Source organism: Choloepus didactylus, chromosome 5 (assembly GCF_015220235.1).
Source record: "Choloepus didactylus isolate mChoDid1 chromosome 5, mChoDid1.pri, whole genome shotgun sequence".
In the NCBI taxonomy this organism is placed as follows: Eukaryota; Metazoa; Chordata; class Mammalia; order Pilosa; family Megalonychidae; genus Choloepus; species Choloepus didactylus.
This window is the reverse complement of record NC_051311.1, coordinates 59,514,882-59,534,204: the sequence shown is the minus strand read 5'-3', so window position 1 is coordinate 59,534,204 and position 19,323 is coordinate 59,514,882. Positions and strand designations below refer to the sequence as shown.

The 19,323-nt window shown below is 46.5% G+C and overlaps 1 long non-coding RNA gene across 1 annotated transcript; it reads left to right on the top strand.

Annotated features, from left to right (window-relative positions):
- Positions 1-140: 140 nt before the first annotated feature.
- LOC119534096 lies at positions 141-9,560 on the top strand. Its single transcript, XR_005216954.1, has 3 exons — positions 141-248; positions 5,542-5,633; positions 9,429-9,560. It is a non-coding gene; the product is annotated as an uncharacterized LOC119534096 (long non-coding RNA).
- Positions 9,561-19,323: the final 9,763 nt, after the last annotated feature.

The following is a 19,323-nucleotide window of genomic DNA, read 5'->3' as shown; positions in this document are numbered from 1 at the left end:
TGGGAAGACTTGCAAGTTCTCTTTTTTTGCCGCTTCAGTACCTGGGTGGCACCCTTTGGGCCTCAGCTTCCTAATTTGGAAGTGAGGGCCACTCATCTCTATGGTTCCTCCAAGCGTGAGATTCTGCGATTCTACGTGAAGTGCAAGCTAATGCAGCAGCCAATAGCCCCCACTAATGCCTACGGAGGGGGATGGAGCTGGACCGTGCTGCCACACAGGGATAATCAGAGCCAGGCAAACAATGGGTGGTGAGTGCCCCAAAGAGATTTATATTACTTATAAAAGCTATGTTCTAGCTAAAAAGTTAATGGAGAGCTGACAACAAGAACGGAGACTCACTCACCTAAAACAGGAACTCTAAGAGCCTTCTAAGAAGAGCATGAGGGGAATGGATGGGGAAGGAAAAGGAGGAGAAAAGCAGAAAGAAGGGAAGGGTGAAGGGGAGAGAAAGAGAGGAAAACCTAAAGGATCTGCACTCCCGCGAAAATGTCCTGGCAGATTTGCGTTTCCTGGTAATCATTTCTGTTTTTATTTATTCTGGCAGGATTTGCATGTCATGTAATCACTATTTTAGTTCATTTCCCCCAACGATAGATTGTGATCAGTCAAGTTGGTTGTTAATAATGCTACAATTTACCTAACAAATTTCAAGCTTGTAGTACAGCTTCATTAATATGTTTAATTTATCGTTACAATTCCTTCAGGTTAATGGTTTCAGAGTTTGCTGGAGCTTAATCTGAGCAGTTATTATAAAGTGCTTTTTTCTTGTTAAAATGTAAAACTGAGATACCCAAGATTTACTTGGGATAAACTGGCCAGCGTAAATCTCCCTCCCCTTGGCAATGGGAAAGGAATGAGAGTTGCTCTCTTAAAAAGGCTGAAGAATTGGAGAGCCCCTTCAGATAATTTTAAAGTAATTTTGCAGATTAAACTGCCTTTCCCCAGGGGCAACAGGAGAGATGCCTAAACCTAGAATTCACTCTAAAAGGATTCTCTAGATGCTTCAGGGTGTCAGGAGCACTGGAAGCTGGATGAGAACTGAATTTTGCCAAAACATGAGAGTTTCAGATTCCTGGAAAGCTGTCTAAGTGTTGGGTGACGGGTGTCAGGAAGCAGATTCCACCTTATGGATCTCTTTCACATCCTGAGACAAAAAGTGATCAAAATTAAGAGCACAAAATAGAGGATACCAGTCTCCTCTTCTCTGGCTGAAATTTTGGTGGGTTTACCTGACAGGCAAACAGCCCCCAATGCTTGCAGAAGCCCACACACCGTGCCCTACCCCTTGATCTCAAGGATCCTCAAACCAATACATTTTTCTGGGTAACTTTTAGCTCACCCCAGGAGAAGAAAGAAACCCTCACTCTGACTGTGGTTCAAATTTAAACACCCCAACTTCTCAGAGTGGCTTCTAGGGTGTCTAAAACTTTCCCCTGGATTTGGGGTGTGGGCCAGGATGCTCCAAAGCTTCTAAAGAAGCTTCGGGGTGCCTGGCCATCTACAGTTACTGGGTTTGTTGCTAACTGAAGGACGGATGTGGAATTCTTGCCATTTAAATAACCAGGGCCTCTCTCCAGACATGTTTCTGGATCCTTAGGGCAGCTCAGACAGCCAAATATCTGGTAGGCCATTCTCAGGTGAGACAGGTGTAAAGGGTGGAGGGGATGGACACGGCCCATGGAAGCCCCAGGGCCTGCCATAGAAGTAGACTTCTCCGACATAGAAGCCCTTCCAACCACCCTTTCCCAGCCTCTCTTCTCTTCTACAGAACTTGAGTTTATTCCCAGGAATCAGGGTGAGTTGACTTATCCTGGAATCAGATGCTGAAATCCCAGGCCTTTCCATGTGGCCTGAATGATCTGGCTCCAGCTCTCCACACTCATTTCCCACAGTTCTTCCCTTGCTCATTTCACTTCCACCTCCACTGTACCAGCCTCTGCAGGACTTGGAATTATGCTCTTGGGACGCGTTCTCTGAAAAGTGTACATGGCTGCCTCCTGTACTTCATTCACGTGTCCACTCAAATGCCATCTCTCCTCAGAGAGGTCATCCCTGGCTCTCCCAATTCTAATGGCACCCACCCCCACCCTCCTCATCTGTCTCCTTTCCCTTGCCCAGTTTTATTTTTTCTTTTTGTCACAACCTGAAATTATAGCTGCTTGTTTATTGTCTGTTTCCCCCACTAGAATGCAAACTCCATGGTGGCTGGAACCATGTCTGTCTCATTCCTCACTGTTCATCTGGTGTCTGTGCTCAGTGCTTGGCACAAAGTTGGCATTAAATTTTGTAGAAGGAAGAGGGGAAGGAAGGGAGGGAGGGAGAGAGGGAGGCTGGGGAACAACCTTGCAAGCCCAACCTCCAAGCCCACCATCAAGGATAGTTCTCAGGTCTTCTCATGCCTAGAGGATCACACAGCCTGACACTCTCAGGGCAGGCTGCAGACTAAGGCTGCAGAGAACCCACATCCTCGGATGTGCAGCTCAGTGGCTGCCTTCTCCATATAACTTCCAGAGGGGTGGAGAGAACAAAACAGGCAGTCCAATAGAGTGGGAATTAGGCGACTATTATTACTTTCTTCTGTCCCTACCAATTCCCTCACCTTAGACTTCAACTTCCTTGCTTAGAGATGATCCCAGGAGAACCAAACCAAATGTTTTCTCAAAAAGGAAAATAAAAATAATCACAATAATGACACTGAGGTGTTTTTGAAAGGCCTCCACGTGCCTTATCTCATTTAACAGTGGAAACAACCCCTAAGTACACGTCAAGGGTATATTCCTCAGATGAAGAAACTGAGGCCCACGAGGGAGGAAGTGTTTTCTGAAGTTCACGTGGTAATCTAGATGGGAGGGCTGGATTAGCACCCCTGTTTTCTGACTCTATCACGAACACTTAGAACATGTGGAGATTTAAAGTTTATTGGCTTTCCCTGTCCCAATGGCTCACTCCCATGCTCCCTAACTTTGTCTTATCTCATGCTCCATGTGTCAAGAGCATTGGACCAAGAGCTGAGGAGACCTGGGTTCTCGTCTCAGGTTGGTTCCTAAGAGACTGTGGGTCCCAGAGTCAATCACCAACCCTTGGTTCTTCACCTGTAAATGATGGGTCAAATGAAGTGATCTTGTGAGTTCCCTTATAGCCCTAAAGTTCTACGGCTCTAGAAAATTTAAGTTTTTCTAGCATCTTTGGTCATGTTTAGAGTCATGTCATCTTGTTTGGTAAAGGAATGCCTACAGATGTTTGGGTTCAAAAACCATGGCCCCAGTGATGATATCAATACTATTAAGAACTAACATTTATTAGGCACATATTATATGCCAGGTCCTGTTCTAAGCACTTTACATTTATTATCTCATTTAATCTTAATCTGAGCCTGCCAGATCTCAGTCACTACTATGTCAGGCCCTTCAGGAGCCTTGGGAAGGCTAGAACTTGGGTGGCAGGACATCTGTGGATGGGTGAGAGCAGAGAATGGGTACAGGTAAAAACAGGAAATGGGAGTTGGGTTGAAACAGGCAAAGGGACTAATTGCTATGACCTTGATCTGACCTTTTAGCCTTACAAACACTGTCAACATTATTCAGCTTAAGGTTACTGTAGATGCCCAGTGAAGATCAAGGCTGGAGGTATGAGGTGGCATAAGCTGAGTCTCTGCAAATCTCTTGCACGATGGCATGCCTCAACCCCCTGAGAACTGAAAACATGAATATTTATGAACACTATAGCCTTGTGAAATAGGTACTTTCATTATCGCCATTTTACAGATAAGGAAAATGAGGCACAGAGAGGTCAAGGACTTATCAAGATTTCAGAGCTTTGTATACAGTACATAACCCCAGTTGAAAATACAACATAATCTTAACTGGAATTGCCAGCCCCCTGACCCCTGCATGCATGGATAGGACACATCTGTCAGCTTTTGCATCTAGAACTATGTGTTGGCTGGCCCACAGAACAGACTCTTTCCCTTCTTTCTTCAGCTTTGTTTTCTGTCAGGTTGCTCTGTCTAATCTGAGTTTTTCTGGGACCTTGACCTCAAGTCAAGCTAATGGCAAAGGGCCTCAAGACCCCACGTGGCTTCTCCCACAACTCAATCCTAAGAGCTGGAATTTGCTTCCTGCTTCCTCCCTCCTCCTCTAATAGCTGGAGGCCAGTGGTGTGTGGAAAGGCTTCCAGATGCTGTCAGCTCCCCATCTGACCTCCGAATTGGCCCGCCATCTGGAATTCTTTGCTTCTGTGTTCCCACTGCTTACCTGGCAGCCCTGGTTTAGACAACTGCAGAAATGTGCCCAAGCGCAGGATGTTCCCTGGCTGCCCTCCTTGGGATCCACCTTTGCAGGTGGCTAGTTCATAGAAGTCCTACCCTGAGCTCTAGAGAGTGGGGTTCACCCAGGCCCAACGTTCTCCACTCCCTGCCAGACTTGGCCCAGCGTGCCTCATGCCCGAACCTGACAGATCTCAGTCACTACTATGTCAGGCCCTTCAGGAGCCTTGGGAAGGCTAGAACTTGGGTGACAGGGCAACTGTGGATGGGTGAGAGCAGAGAATAGGTAGGGGTAAAAACAGAAAATGGGAGCTGGGTTGAGACAAGGAAAGGCACTCATTGCTATGACCTTGATCTGCCCTTTCAGCCTTGTAAACACCCTCAACATTACTTAGCTTGAGATTGCTGTAGATGCCCAGTAAAGGGCAAGGCTGGAGGTATGAGATGGCATAAGTTGAGTCTCTGCAAATCTCTTGCTCGATGGCAAGCCTCAACCCCCTGGGAGCTGAAAACATGAATATTTATGAACACCAAGGCCTTGAAAACACACCCACCCCATTTCTTACCATTGCTGGTAAGGGCTACCCACTTATGGAATAAAGCCTTCCCTGGAATGCTTTCTAACAGATCTTCCATCTATTGACTCTGTAAATGGACTCCCAGGTCTTCAGAGCCCTTTCAGTCACAGTCACACACTCATGTCATAGTCATGTTTTCAGAAATAATCCAGAAGTGCCAAGAGATAGGTCAATGTAAAATTGAGGGGGGTGTGTGTGTGGTTTTTTTTAACTATAAGCTTTCACCTGAAGGTTCAGGGAAGGTTATGATTGCTAATTACCAAATTCTATTGACCTCCCATTCTCATCCCAACCCCCCAATCTTCTAAAATAGTAAATTCTTCTTCCAGAACAAGATAAATATGTACCCACACTTGCCTGGAAAGTTCAGCCCTCCCTGAATATATTTCATTGGTCACTTTTATTATACCACATTTGGCCATTCATTCAAAAATAGGCATTGAGAGCTGCTGTGCTCTAGGTCTGCAGACTCAGAAATGAACACTCTGTTTGAGGAAGGGTAAAAGTCTTAATTGTGTTTGAGTTATTCACGAAATTATACTGAATGTAAATCCTCATAAGACATTTTGCATATAAGTTAGCAAATCTTAAAAATATATTTATCAGAGGATGCGGTCCCTTTTGGCCTGCATATAAAGAAGGGACATGAAGCCAGTCCTTGATGGCAGAGAAATTACCAACAAATCCTCCCTCTCCCAGGCTCCTTGCCCAAATGTGGGATGAAGAGGAGGCCCCAGCTCTTCCTACTGGTCTCTGAGAACAGGTGGACCTGGCCCTGTTTGGGTACACAGGTGAGTCCTTATCCTTCCAGAAGGAAATCAGTGGTCCCCATGGAAGGGGTGGGGTGGGCAGAGGGACAGAGGGACACCTCTGAACTGTCTTCCAGTTCCGGCTCCAGCAGCCTGTTTGTCTTTAGGCGTCTGACCCTGCTAATGGGGCTGCGTTTCACGTCCCCGTTTCCATGTTAAGTGAAGAGGTCACTGGGGTCCAGCGGGCGCTGGCTTCTCTTCCTCCTGACAGACCCATAATTAGAAGGAGACAGAGCATTCAAAGAGGACTGTTTGGCTCCAGGCACATCCCCGTCAGCTTGTCAAGCAGAAGCCTGTTCTCTAGGAGCTATTTTGAGCCACCTTCTCAACTGCATTTCTGATCCGCTTGGCCCGCGTCACCCTGCCCCACTCCACGGTCTTCCCCTCCCCGAGTCACCATCGTGACATCATCGCGGCTCGTAGGTTTGGAGAAGGACTGGACAAAAGGAGCATTTAGTGGCAAGATGCTCGGGGGTGGTGGACGTTGGGCAGCGGGGTAACCCTGCTCCCCATGTCCTAGCTCTGGTCCAGCAGACTTGTACGTGAGGCCTTGACTCTGGAAGAGATTATCACCAGAAGCCGTATGGTTCAACAGATTCCTGTTCTCAGAGAAAGCAACGGGCAAAAATTCCTTAGAGAGAATTTCATGGCAGCCAAACTGAGAAGAACAAGAGAGGGTGTGTTCTCTGTCTAGGAACTGTCCCGCAAAATTCCTGGACTGGGGAAAGCAGTGAAGCATCCAGAAAGACCTTATGCACGTCCAGGAATCCAAAGGGCCAGCTGGAAGAACATCCAATAAAGAAAATCTCCCTTCCCGAGCACTGGGGGGAAGGCACACTGAGGGAAAGTTTAATGAGCCAGCTTGTAGAAGATGGCCAATGTGTGGCCCAATGATGGTGCACACGCCCAAGCGTCTGCTCTGCAAACCTCACAAGCGCTGCTTCCCATCCCATAATCCCATCCACACCAAACCTGAGCCTCCACAGATCCCCCTAAGAAGGCAGCACCCATTCCACTCCTGGCACTCAAGCCTGGGGTAGGGAAGTGAGTGGCTGATGCTGGGCTAGGTGCAGGTGGGGGGAACAAGGAAGCCAGCTCATGGGGGTGGGCAGCCGAAGGCAGAGCGTGTGGGTGTTAAAATGTGAATGTCAGTCCCTGTGCTACAGGGTGTGTCATTGGCATCGGCATTGGCATCGGCCTGTGTGCTGAGCTGACTACCTGATGTGGGGGATAAATACAGCAATTTCAACCTCCAGCTCATGCTGGTGGCAGCACCTATTGTGGGAGGCAGTGGCCTTGTCCCTGCAGTCAGTGTGACAAACCCCTCATCTCTGTCTCCTGAAGAAAAGGAGGGTCTCCTGCCACCTGTAGAGAGCAGGGACCCCATGGGGAGAAGGCTGTTCACTAAGAGGCTGCTCCTCCCACAGGTGGAGTTTTGTTCCCTCTCTGGATGGTCTGCGTAGAGTAACTCATGTCCTCCTGGGCCACCAAACGCCCATTCTTATGAGATGGTCGACTCGAGAGAGGGGTATAGAGAGCATGGATTCAGAACCAAATCAACCACATGAACATCCAATGGATGATCTCAAACTAGCTGTGCGAGCAGACCCAGATAATAGTAATTCTTACTATCACAGCAGCTAACTACGTGCTGAGAGCTGTTTTAGGTACTTCTCATGAACTGCTGCATGTCATGCTCAGGACAATCCAGAGAGGTGGAGACCACTCCTGATGAGGAGAGGTTGTCTTTAGACAAGGTCCCACCCATGGCGATGACACTCCTGGCCTCAGATTCATATTGTTTCATTTCCTGGGAATGTTTGGCTTGGTTTCTCTGAAACAGTGGTTCTCAAAGCACGGTCCTGGGAGCACCAGCATGAGCTTCACTTGGTTTGTTAGAAATTCTCAGCCCCCACTCCAGGCTTATGGATCAGCATCCCTGGGAATGGAGCCCAGCAACCCACCTTATCATTCCGATGCACATTCAAGGTTGAGAACTTCTACTCAAAGGTTACCTTACTGTCAGCCCATACAAGTGACCTCTAGGCAAAGTCCAAATGCCCCCAGGCCCCCCACTCTGGCCCCTCACAGTAGGCTGAATCTGCTCCTTGATGCCAGCTCCCATCTTACCCTTCTAACATTCACCCCAAACCCAATCTGGAGTCTCCCCAAGGTCTTTGGGAACACCACCTCACTTTCCTCATCTCATGCTGACTCTAGCTCAACCTTCTTGGTAAGTATCTTTATGTCTTTGGGTGTGTGTTTCCCCATTTTGCAAGAAGATACTAAGCTCCTAGTGTCTGTGGCCCCACAAGACTCTGCCTAAGGGGTGCTGAGCCCTGTGCCTGCCTGTCTCCCCGCAGTTTGGCCACACCCCAGTGATCCAGTGATTGTTACACACTGACTTGGCAGAAAGCAGAAAGAATTGATTAAGCACAACCCTTAATTGTGACAGCTCTGCCTGAGAGCTGGGAGCCAATTCCAGCTGCTTTGCCTTGTTTGCATTACAGGCCTCCAGCTCCACCGGATTGTTTTTAATTACCAAAATAATAACAATACACAAGCCCTTTGCACCAGCCATTCTCAAGTGATCAAAAGACACGGAAATAAAAATTGGTTGACTCCGGGCCTCTGGATGCCCTCTGGAAGTGTGGCAATACTGGCAGATGAGTAAGGCCCCACAGAAGAACCAGGAATCCTAAGTTCTGTTCCTACCACCACTGAATCTTTACTCAGTGACCACCTGGTCCCAGCAGCTCTGAGCCCTGTGATGAAAACTTTCTGCTTACAGAGTAAGGAGAATTCCATCATTTGTGCAGTAGATATTTTGAGCCCACAGTAAGGGAGGTACAGTACTGGGCACTGGGTACACATGATTTAAATGAAACATAACTTCCTTGAGGGGTACTTTGCATTGGGTTATAACTGAAATCCAAAAAGTGCTATGGGAACATCTGGAAGAAACGGGCAGTATTGCAGGGCAGAATTTACTGAGCTGATTCTCGAGGAGTGAGTGAGCATTCTGCGGACGGGAAAGAGGGAAGCAGGCTAGGTTGAAGGAAACAGCACATGTGAAGATGCAGAGGAGGGGAGGACCCGAATGTGTCGGTGATTGTGCGGGTTGGGTGTTTGGAGCAGAGGATGCACGAGGGCTGGGTGGAGAGATGAAGCTGGGAGGGAGAGCCATTAGTGCCTGGCCTCTAGGGCAGCCAGCAGCCACTCTCATTACAGAGGTAACAATGACCATCAGAAGGAAGCTTTCAAGTAGTCACCAACTCAGAGTGAAATCTAACCCACTTACCAATGAATGATTCAAAGGGGACAAGAGCAGTGAACGAGCTGAAAATATTTTTAGTCCTTAAAAATAAAATGTGTCTTCTCTCTGTAGGAGTACTGGGTATTTCTTTACAGCACATTTTAAAATGTAAAAAGGGACTGGAGTTGGCTAAGCCAGGGGATCCCACTGTGGATCCTTTCCAGTTCCAAACTGTGTCTCTGTTTGCCTGGGAGGAGGTGAGGGGCCCAGATGCAGGTGGATTATGTGGTTGGCTGGGGCCAGGGGCTGAACCGAGCATGGGTATGCTATGGGTCACGGGCTCACAAGGGTGGATGTGTCCGAGATCACAGACAGTGGCACTAGCCCTGGCAGTCACCTTGCAAATGTGATTTGGTGATACCAAGGCTTTCCTAGTCATCATAAAAACAGCCCAAGACACCTGTCAGGAGTGGCTGTGGGTAACATTTAAGAGCATAATAAGTTTTTTTTTTTTTTTTCAGAAAGGGGAAGACCAACCAAGGGCAGTGCCCCAGTTTGCTAAAGCTGCCTTTATTAAAAATTCCAGAAATGGATTGGCTTTTATAAAGGGGATTTATTAAGTTACAAGTGTCCAAACAAAGGCATCAGCAAGATGATACCTTCACTGAAGAACTGCCAATGACATCTGGAACACCTCTGTGAGCTTGGAAGACACGTGGCTGACATCTGCTGGTCCTTTGCTGCAGGGTTGTGACTCAAACCAGTTTTCTCCAAAATGTCTCTGGGCTTCTGTCTTTGCTCCTCTCTCACTGCTCCAGTGCATCCTTGCTTCTTTCTCCCAGGACATTTCTCTCTAAGCATCTGAGGGTCCTTTGTTAGCTTCTCCAGGGCAAACTCTGGGCTTTGTCTCTTAGCTTAGCATCCCCACATGTCCTTCTGTCCGCATCTCCAAGAATCTCCAAGTGTCAGCAAGCATCTGGGTCTGTGTTGGCTCTTAGCTTCTCTCTTAAATACTCTAGTGAACTAATCAAGAGCCACCCTGAATGGGTGGGGCCATACCTCCATGGAAAATAATTTAATCAGAGATTCTACCCTAATCAACAGACTATTCAGTCTGTCCCTACAAGATTGCATTAAAGAATACGGCTTTTCTGGGTGCACACAATACATCCAAACTGGCATAGGCAGTGAAAGAGAAAAGCTGGTCCTTGTGCCACAATCCCCCTTGTCACCTCTGACTTCCCAATGGCAGCCTGGGTCTCAGGATCTGTCAGTCATTTTCCAAAGTTGCAGGCTCCACTCGTGTCAAGACATTGTGAAGATCAGGGCAGGGGTGGGGGGGATTCAACCCTGGCAGTAGCAACAACTCCTTGGCCATGTTAATGAGAAGCTTTGTTATGCATCACCTAGCCGTATAATAACAGCAGGAATTAATACAACCACAAATTAATAGCACAGAAGAGCAAGCAGAAGGCAGACATACATTCCTAATAGGCTGTGCTGAGAGCAGAAAGAAGATGAATATGGGAGCCTCTGTGTGCCCTGGCCCTTGCCAATGGGGGCTGGCACTGGGGCCACCACACCACTGCACACACTCCTCACCTTTGCCAAGGACAGAGCGCTTGCCTCTGCCAAGGGCAATGGACGCTTGCAGCCTGCCCTGCTCCCTGCCTTCAGCCCCTCCTGCTCAGAGCCGCAGGCCCAGGAAGGAGTGAGTTGCATTGCTCTGCTGCTCAGGGAACTGGGCCATCCATGTCTGAATCTCACATGAGTCACTCCCCAGTGAAGGTGAAAGTATTCCCCTCAATTGCCTTTCCTGAGGTCCTGTGGTTATAGAGAGCTGTCAGGAGCAATTTTCTATTAGGGCCAAGTGAACTGTTCATTCAGCCATTAAATCTAATAATAACAATGCAAAAAGTAATGACTTCCACTTTATAGTATTTCTCTCGTAATAATAATGTGTGGTTGTGGCTCTCAGGCTTTCCTTCCATGCCTTCCCTTCGGGGGTCCCAGAGCACCAGCTCCCAGATCTCACCTGCCCCAAGGACCATGTTGAAAGAGGTGATGCTGGCCTCATGTCTTGATTCCTTGGCTTGTTGCCTGAACTTCCAAGAGGGTTCTGTGGGATAGGAGTGTTGATCCTCTTGTCTCCTTTCCTGCAGGAGAAGGAATGGGGCTACAGGGCTGGGTAGGGACTTATTCAAGGTGGAAGGAGCACTGGGGTCCCAAGATCTGGGTTCTAGCTCTGCTCAGCCAGGGCTTGAGCAAGATAATTCCCAAATTCCCTTCAAGCACTCATCCTTTCTAACAATTCTAATTCCCAAATCCTCTGGAAAACCTGACTCTTTCTTCAAAGGGAGTAAAGGGACCTGTTCTGTCCACTGGGGTGGAAAGGGCATGACAGATCTTTGCACACAACTGTTGATGTCTTCAGGCCCGGGCTGGAATTTCCTATTTCCTTTGAAACTCTAGGTGAGCGTTGCTTGCATCACCACCTTTTCCTACACCCATCTTGGGGCCTGCTCTGCTTGGAAGTCAGGAGCCTTCTCTCCTTCCCACTAGCCTCTTGTGACTGCTTGGGCTCTATGCAAGGATGTCTCCATCCAGCCTTGCTGAACATCAATGGGGGCCTTGTCCCAGAGCCACTGAGACGATTTAAGGAAGGGAAGCCAACGGGAAGGGGAGACATCGTTCGTGGAAAGGCTTGCAAATTTCTATGTGAGGAGCTGGGATTCCTAAATTCATCACAGGGAGAATTTAATCAAGGATTATTACACAACAGGTGGTCCGATTTCCATAACTAAATGAGAGAAATTGAGTCAACTTGTATTCAGATGGGGACAGCAGGGAAGAACTGGCAGGGAGGCATGTTTTTGAAACCCAGGACAGGCTTACCCACCGACTAGGCGTCTCCATCCTGGGTGGTACGCACTGGTACAGGGAACTTGTAGGGAAGTCAGAACTAAAGGGGGAGATGTGGCCTGTGTTATTACAGCCAGAAATACATTGCAACCCGATGCACACAGGCTTACGACAACTGAAGTAAAAGTTTCATTTATATGTGGCATGCTTTCTGATATTTTCCCTTCTCCCCCTGTCTTTTAAATAAAATGCTGTTTACAGCCCACTAAATCGCTTTTGTGACACTTTAATGGGTCTCACTCCATAAATGAAATGTCACTGGATTAGATGATCTCAAAAGGACATTCCTGGTTTTCCAGTTTTGTAGTTGGAAACCAGGATGGGCAGCTCTCCAACTCCTCCCCGTCTGCTTGTCCCCACATGACAGACCTCACTGGGCACCATCAGCAGGGGGTTAGCAGGAAGGGGCCTCCAGAACCAAGTCTTGTTCCTGGGATTCCCAGCCTGATGCTGATTTGACAGTATATATGCAGGGTGATAATGGGCTCTCCCAACTCCTCCCCTCCTGCACCTGCTCCCAGCCTTGAGCTGGTGCTCCCCTGGATCCTCAGCAAGGAGGAAGAAGAAAAGGGAAACAGGGGAGGTGGGAAGGTAGCAACAAGCACTAAGCAACCACGGGGTAACCTAGGCAAGGGAGAGCTCCAGGGGAGGCTGAGAACGGGGAGGCCCCAGCCCTCCGTCCCTAACTCCTCGCTGGCCTCTGCTGCTAATGGCCCCCCTGGGAGAGCAGGTAGGTGCACAGAGGAGGGGCGGTGTGATGCTGAGGTGTGCCTGGTCCCCGGCTGCTGGGAGGACGTGGCTGCAGTGGAGTCCCCTCCAGGAGGGCTCTGGGTTGTTTGGAGAGGGGTGGGACTGCATAGAGGTCCTTGGGGGACCCTGGGAGGATGCCTTCAGGGAGAAGCACCTCTCCTGTTCAATGAGGAAAGTCAGCACACGCTGACCCAGTTCCCAGGGGTCCTGCAGGGATGTGCTGCTGAGAAAGCATCATGGCTTTGCCGCTGCACCTCCTGTTATAAATACCGACAGCAGTACTTTGAGGGAAGGCCCGTCACTGGCACAGCGCGGGACTCATTCCAACTGGCAGCCCCTCTGATTTTCCTCTCTTGTACATGGAGAGAAACTAACTCCCTCTCCAGGGTTTTTGTAAGGCCTATTTCTTTCTTGTTTATAAGGTGCTTTAACAGAGCAGTGTTTTGTACATATATTTAGCTACTGTTGTTACACTAATTAGATGCATTTAATAATTATGATGATATTTTTAACATCTGTAACTTTGTTTACACTATGCTTCATCTCTTTAATGGAATTCTTGTGGCCTGATGTAAAATATTTAAGTGGCAGAGAGTGAAAACTAGTCATTTTTTGCACAGAGGACAAAATCTCAGTGATTCTATTTAAAAGGATGTTAACTCCTTTGTTAGAATATTTCCCTGGTGCTTTATGGGATTTTTGCATACTTAGAAAGTGACGCTTCAGATTCTGTGGCCTGATTGCAACTGTTTTGAGAAAGGCCCCTTATACCATTCCTAGTCAAAGAGTGAAAGGATAGAGAATCAGGGACCACATGTTGCATTCTGGCCAGAATCAAGACTGGACTGTATGGGTTAAACAACCAGAGGAAATGGAGGGGCCCTGAAGTCCTTCTACCCGCGTGTGTGCTGATAGTCGGCTAAAGGAGAAATGCTCTTCCTGATATTCTTCCAAACCCACCCCCAGGCACCCCACTGCCCCGTATGATTCATTCTGTTGCATGACTGTTGGGTGACTCTCAATAGGGTGTAATTCTTACACCATAGAAGATAAACCATTTTACAAAATGCCTCACTAAAAAAATGCAGTACTGTAAATTTGTTTTTGTCATTATATTTACCAGATCTTTCTATTAATCAGAATGTCTGCACATCTACAATGATAGGTTCATGTCTGGAATGACTACTGTAAGGCACTGTAAAAATCTTGATGACTTCCAAATAATTTAATTTAATGTAAAAATACATTAAATTATGCATAATTTTACTGTAAAGACAAGAGCTTTTTAATCTTTTGAAAATTCAGCACCCTGTATAATATGTATAACAAATTCTATTGTTCAGTTTCTCAGTATACCCTTTTCCCTAAGCAAAATCACCATGGCTGAGCAGTGCTATCCTGTTTCCTTTTCAGTGACCAGGTGCTTTGTCAGAAGTCACAACTCTAGGGACTATGAACAATATGTATGTTTTAAGTTTGGAGGGACAACACTAATATACAGTCTTCCTTTTTCTGAAATAAAGTGGTTTAGCGATGGCTAAGATCACTAAAATCTAATTATTCTATGGTGCTTTGACTTACCGCCTGTGGTCTCCACCAGAAGTTGTTCCTTCTCAAGTCCCATCCTTCTTTTCCCACTGCCCCAAATCACTAAAGTTCATTCTCCTTAAATCTTAGCCTTGTTCAGTGGTTTTCAAATACTTTCATTCTGGAGCTCCATAGGTCAAAATAGAATGTTAGTACACATATATTTTTAGTATATTAAAGCTCAAGGTCACCCTGTATTTAATTGATGAGTTCTGACATTATCAGGGAGAAATGAGTTTCAGCTCAGGAAACAATGATGTCTCATTGAGACCATCAGAGAATAAGAATTTATGGCATCCCAATATGCCAAGAGTCCTTCTAAGACAAGATAGAGCAAGGAATCTTCCAGAAAACAAGCTCCCAGATATGGGAGACTAAACCAATGGAGGAATAAAAGTGGACTCAAGCACCTAGACTTGTAGGTCTGCACTCCTTCTGTTGAGCCATCTTCCCTCAAGAGTTTTTACCCTTCTAGAAGGAGGCAACTGCCTGCTGATGATTTGTCCCAGCCAGCACATGCCACTTGGCAAGACCAATGGGAGCTGCTGGGCTACTGTCTCCCCAGAATGAAGGAACCACTTGTAGAGAGATAAACAGACTTTCATGCCTGGGAAGAAGTTGCCAGACCTTGGAGGAATGATAGTGGGGCTGACATATTCTTTGTCATCTGCTTGCCCTACGATTGGTAGTGGAATCCAAGGACCCAGCTGAGAAGACTAACAAGGAAAGCCATGTTCTCGTGGAAATAGCTTCTGCTGTCTAAGTATTCTAATCCATATCAGCTCTATTTCTGGGTTAAGATTTAATTAGCTTCATTAGTAGCATAAATAAGAATGCTAATAGCTTTGCTTTGTTCAGAGTGACGGATGGTGTACCTCCCAAGGCGCTAATGGGTTTTAGTCACATCCACACTCAAGGGATTGAGCATCTGATCCAGGAAGCACATCGATTTGTTGTGGATTTTCCAGAAGAGTCCTTTCAGAGTCCTCAGATTGTGTGTCCTAGCTAGGGGGTTCAGAAATGATGGCCTCCTGAATCCCTTCCCATTTGGAACTCGGCCTTGATCTCAAAACCCCAACTTCTCAGACTTTCTCTCATCTCTAGAAAATTCTGGAACAGAAGAGGCTTCCTAGGCAAGAAGGGAGAAGAGAAAGGGACACTTACTGAGCACCAGCTATGCACGAGAGTTTTGACTCCCAGGAACTTCAGAGGGAGACCATTACTCTCCTCCACTTTACAGACGAAAAAATCAAGGTCAGAGATGAAAGATCTAGCAGCTGGGATCTGGACACAGAACATTCACACCACAAGACTCTTCATCCAAGCATGTTGCTTTTCAGCAAGTCACTTTGGCACCTGGTTGTTTTCACATTGGTCTCTGAATTTTCCTCTTGTTTCTCTAACCAAAATATATACTCTATGAGGGCATCTGCCAAGCCTCTGCTGACTAATCAACTAATTCCTGTAGTTAACAAAAGTTGAAAGCCAATTACAGCAGCCACTTTACTTCTGCACGGACCTTGTTTCCTACCGCTGCTAGCTTCCTGCTCTCACTCACTCTCATCACACCCGGGAAACTTGGAACATACAGCCAACAAAAGCTGCCTCTCTCAATCCACTCTGCTGCTGTAATAACAAACCATAAAATTAACTAAATTTCACCACGGTGTAATGTGCAGCATAAAAGCAGTGGCAATGTGTCTCCAGGGCAAGGGAACATTCCATTGAAATCAGTTTCTCTTTATTGCATTGCCAACATTTAGCAATTTCTCCCCCATAAAGGCAGGGAGAATAGCACGAGCAAGAATTGAATGGACATTTGCAAATGTTCTGCCGATACCTGTACATATATGCAGACATGGGTCATGTGTTAAAAAACAAACAGACAAGGGTTATATGCACATGCATGTACACACACACTTCCCATGTACACATGTACCCCTGGCTGTGCAAGCACATGAATACTCAGAGGCACATGAAAAAATACACAGCCTGTGATGCACACGTGTGTACTCACTCAGCACACCACTGCAAACGGGCAGTCATATGGAGAGGGATGTGTTTTACTCTCTTCTTGTATACATATCACCAGTAACCACCTCATGGAGTTCTGCAATCTACTGCATCCCCATTGTAGCAAGTTAAGTGCATTTCCAGAGTGACAGTGTTTAAAAGGTGAAACACTCTCTTCCTAATCTATTGCTATGAAAAGACAGTCAGGATAGCTTTAATGGGTTTGGGGCAGGCTTGGCTTTATCCAAAATGGCACTGACAGCCACTGTTCAAAAATGAGCAGGGGGATATGAGGCTCTCCTCATAACAAATTTCCAGGCTGGGTAAAATGTGTTTCGCTCACTAACGGGGCTTTTTGTGAGAACAGGAAGCCACTCAGAACATTTGCAAATGTCCATTCTATTCTTGCTCATGCTATTCTCCCTGCCTTAATGGGGAAGAAATTGCTAAATGTTGGCAGTTGAGTGAGTCTATGGATGATAGAATCTGCCTTTGCACAGCCTGAAACTGCTTAGCCCATAGACAGGAAGTTCTCCTGACTATCTGCCCTAAGTCCTTCCTGGAACTATTTAAGCTCATTTTCTCTGCTGGTGAGGGAAAACAGCTGCTCATCACACTCTTTATGCATATGCTGTAGAAACCTGCTATTCGCTCACCTCTTAAGTGGTGAGGTCCTCCCTGAAATTCACTACAACTTTCATGCTCCTTGAAGTTCGTATTCCCAGCTGCAGACTGTGGTTATGGTCAGGGCACTGTTCTTGAAATTTCGAGTTTCTGAAAGGCCCATGGGATTGAAGGATGTTATGTGCTTTGAAAAGAGCACCGGATTAGGGGTCAGGAGAACTGGGTCCATGCCAGCTTCTACTACCAGAAAAGGAATTTTGCGTGGACAGAAATTCCTCGTGGTCTCTAAATTAGGCAGTGGTACTTTGGTCAATGAGGCCCCTCCAAGCTTTGTGACTCCAAAATGTTTGAAATCCAGTAATGAGAGGCATATGCCAATCTTGTTTTTATGGAAAATGGCACAGAAAATAATACCGCTGTTGTTGTCAAAGCCAGCCAACTATTAGGTCTGGATGAGATGTAACATTGGTGAGGAACAAGTTGCTCCACACTTTCAGAATAATCATCTTTAAAATGCTGCCGATGCAGTAATGACTCAGATATTTACACACTAATTAATTCCTTTACTCTCCAAATCACATGAGTGTATCCAGAAATCCTACTAGTCTAGCCTTGGAATGTCTTATAAGAGAGGCACAATGCTCAATATTCCACAAATAATTACTTAGTGGCCCCCTTGTACCTATCGGGGGGATGTGTCACTCTGGGGACACAACCCTGAGCAAGACACAGCACCTGCCCTCAACTAATAACTGTGGAAGCTAATGACCCCTATGTCCACTTCCCTCATATGGTGCTTAATTCCCATCCTCTGGGTGAGAAAACATTCCTTTTCTTCCCCAAAGAAGACAAATTTCTGGGCACTCAAAAGTGACACCTGGAGCTTGGGCTGCCCACAGGCCAGATGAGGGAGGAGAGCCGCTCCCATCACTGCTAACGAGAGGATACAGACCACCCATCTCTGTTTTCCCTGCAGGCCCCTTTCAGGGGGCTGTGATGGCTGGAGAGGAGGAATGGAAGTCCAGAGACCCTTCCGTTAGGAGAAGCAGTGGCTACCAGAATGTTCAGAAGCCCAGGAGAGAGAAATACTTATGTGCAGCACCCTAGCTCAGGTGATTGTTTTCTTAGCAAATAAAGGATAAGCGACCTCTTGCCATTTGACAGACCAGTCAAGCTGAGACCCAGTTAAAGAAAGTGGACTAAACATTAGAGACCTTCTGACCACCCGCAGTTTCTGAGTGACAGTTCTGCGGCCCCAGAACCGACACAGCCCATATTGTCCAATTCCCAGTCTAATGCTTCCCACCACACCACGGTAGTAAAGAATATATTACATTTTATCTCGTGAAATAACTCTTTCAACTTAAATTTAATGCCAGTTCTCAATCATACACCCCATAGATCAATTTCACAAATGTTATAACATGAAATGATTTGTTTAAATAAAGTCATCGAATTAGAGATTTCTTCCATTCTTCTTTTCACAGATATTTGTTGCGTGCATACCACATGCAAGGCATTGATAAAAAAAGGAAAATGTGTTCTATTTTGTGAAGAGTAGCAATTATGAATGCATTTGTCCACATATAATAAATAAACCTTAATATTCCCCCCAATATAATAATTGTAAATGCTTAGACCTGAGTTTTCCATCTTTTTCCAGGTTCGAATGAAATATGCAAGGGCCCCCACACTTGGTCTAGACGCTGAATTACCAACCATACTTGCATTCATAACTTATTAGGCTATGGAAGGCTGGATTTTCATGGAAGCTTCTTTGAAAGCATTTTTTTTTTAAAAAAAAAAGCCTCCAGTGGATCTTATCTAAAAGGACCTGGCACAGTGACATAGACGCTGAACCTAATAATTGAGACTTCTTTTTTCACCAGTCACTATAACATATGTACCTATCATATAAGATCCATAAGACAGATCTGGACTGAAAACACTCAGCTTCCCTGCCTAGCTATTACAGGGAAATGGTTATATAGTAGAATCGTGGGCCCTGGGCACCCCACTCGCTAGGTCTCGTTCACAACCTCTGCTTTTGGCCAGTCTCACAGGGAGTGTACAGCACAGCTATGATCAAGAAGAACTCAGCAGATTCCACCCAGAGATCTTAGTGGCCAGACTGAACTTTGAAAGCAGAGTGCCCTGGGCAAATGATACTTCTCCAGACCCCTTTTCACTATACTATTTTTTCAAATTAAAATCCAATAAAAAATGAACTTCATGGACTGGTCTGAAGGGAGGCAAGGAAAGGAACAGGCAGTGCACCGTGGTCAGACGAGCACGTGTGGAAAGAGCAGAGGGCACTGTTGCTAGGCAACCAGCCCTGGTCCACCAGAGTGGTCGGGTGTCTGTGTGGCCTGGATGCAGATGAGCCTTCGATGTTTCTGAGCATCTGCTGGTGGCATCACTAGGTTCTTCTTCACCTTCTGCCTCCACAGCCCTGGCTCTGGCCCCACTACAGGCCAGGCCATGAATTTAATAGACCCCAAGGAGAGCTTTTCTCAATGG